General features: G+C 48.3%; 1 protein-coding gene across 6 annotated transcripts in view; it reads left to right on the plus strand.

Annotated features, from left to right (window-relative positions):
- DGKZ (diacylglycerol kinase zeta) overlaps window positions 1-2,165 on the plus strand; it is a 36,381-nt gene that overhangs the window by 12,141 nt on the left and 22,075 nt on the right. The gene's annotated exons all lie outside the window — the stretch shown is intronic.

The raw sequence follows: 2,165 nt of genomic DNA on the forward strand, positions 1-2,165 counted from the left end.
TTTTTTTTTTTTTTTTGAGACGGATTCTCACTTTGTAACCCTCAGTTGAGTGCTATGGTGTCATAGCTCACAGCAACCTCAAATTCTTGGGCTCATGCAATCTCCTTGCCACAGCCTCCCGAGGAGCTGGGTGAACAGATGCTTGCCACAATGCCTGGATAGTTTTTCTAGTAGAGATGGGATCTCACTCTTGCTCAGGCTGGTCTTGAACTCCAGAGCTCAAGAGATCTGCCTCACCCTCCCAAAATGCTAGGATTACAAGCATGAGCCATTGCACCCAACCTGAGCCATCTCTTAAAAGAGGAGAGAAAAATAAGGGAGAATTCATTCAGCAGAGGAGGGGAGTGCTATTCCAGGTAGAGAGACATAACAGGTGTCAAGTGCAGAGGCATGAGAAGGGACCCGTGGTGTTTTGTTTGACAGAAGCATCCAGTGGTAGAGAGTGTGAGAGCATGGACTATGGAGTGCACTGCTGTGTTTGAACCCTAGCCCTGCCACAAATCAGCTGATGAGCTCAGGAAGATGACTTAACCTCTGTGTACCTCAGTTTCCTCATCTGTACTATGAGGATATAGGTGATGGAGATAATAATACCAACTATTTTCATGAGAACTAATAGCTTGATATTTATGAAACACTTAGAATGGTGTCTAGTGGAGTGAGTTACATATTTGTCTAATAAAATAGAAAAATGTGAAAGACATGGGAGAGGGGGCTGGGAGGCCTGTTGGCTGTCGGGCCCAGGTCTTTGCATTTTGCCTGGCTGACAATGGGGAGCCAGTAAAGAGAGAGTGGGTGCTGTAGGATGAATTCTGGTGGCAGTGGGAAGATAGTTTGGAGGAGAGGCACTAAAGGAATAGTCTGTCATTAATCCCACAATATCTCTCTGAGGCCTAATTGGGGCCAGGCTCTGAGATATGAAGGAAGACACTGGTCGTATCTCATCAAGGAGCTCAGAGTTGGGGGTCCCAGCCCTGCCCCCAAACATCTGAAACAGTCCCTTCTTCCCCCCCCCCTTGTCCCCTGACTTCACCTTATGACTTGATATCACCAAATCTTGGTTTCATAAGGAAAGCCATGGAGACCAGGGAGTGGGCAGTGGCACCCAGCCTATAAAGGGACAACCAGCTGTCACTCTTGGGGTTCTCTGGGGAGAAGAGGAAGGTAGCCACAAAAAACAGTGCTTTTGCCATCCTCTGTGCCCAACAAAGAGAAGTGGCCTGGGCCAGCCTGATCCTTGTGGTCAACCCTTGGGTGTGGTACTGAGGCCCTGTCCCCTCCTCCAGGGAATTCCCTGTTCCTTCCTCCTGAGCTGATCAGCAGTAAACACAGGACTCACTGCCAAGCACCATGCTGGGCATGCCCAGATGCATTTGACCTGGCTCCCCAGGTCCCTAGGAGCTTACATTCTGGTAGAAGAACAGGGCATAAGGACTTGGAAGAAGTAGTCCTTCTAGGGGTCCAGTGGCAGAGGAGCCAGATGGGTGGGGTGGAGCTCTCAGTGGGAGTACTGTGTTGCTGGCTGAGGCAGCTGTGCACAGGTGGGATTTTGTTACCGGGGGAGAGGGAGGCCAGTATTCCCAGCAGAAGGCTTGCCAGGTGCAGCAATGAGCTGGGCACAGCCAGAATGGGGGGCAAAGAATAGGTTGACTCAGTTAGAACCAAGGGTTTGTGTCACAGCACAGGAAGCTGAGTTAGTGCCACACTGCAGGAGCCACTTCTGCCAGGCTGGAGGGTTTAGAATTTACTCTGAATCTCTGTGGGTCTGCAAGTATTGTCCTAGAGGTGCCCTAGCCCATTTCAGAGGGTTGGTGAGGTCAAAACTATTTTTATCATCATATTTCAGAGCAGCTCTGGTTCATGCTGTTTGCCATGCTAACATGTGCCAATGGTGCAGAAGCCCTAGGACGTGGAACTGCAGGGACCTTACCTGAGTCAAGGTGGTGGCCCCAGCATTGTATCCCTTACTCTGTACTTTTTTTAAGTACAAAAATTATTAATTTTATAAAGTCTAAACCCTCGATTATACATCATTTTTAATATTTTATGTGAAGAAATGTGAAACATACAGAAGCCATTGTGCTGCAAACCGAACCATGATGAGGAAAAGCTCTTGTGCGATGGAGCTGCTGCAAGCTGTACTAGTTGCTTTTTTTTTTTTTTTT

The sequence above is a fragment of the Otolemur garnettii genome, unplaced genomic scaffold (assembly GCF_000181295.1).
Source record: "Otolemur garnettii isolate 467f Iridium unplaced genomic scaffold, OtoGar3 scaffold00001, whole genome shotgun sequence".
Lineage (NCBI taxonomy): Eukaryota > Metazoa > Chordata > Mammalia > Primates > Galagidae > Otolemur > Otolemur garnettii.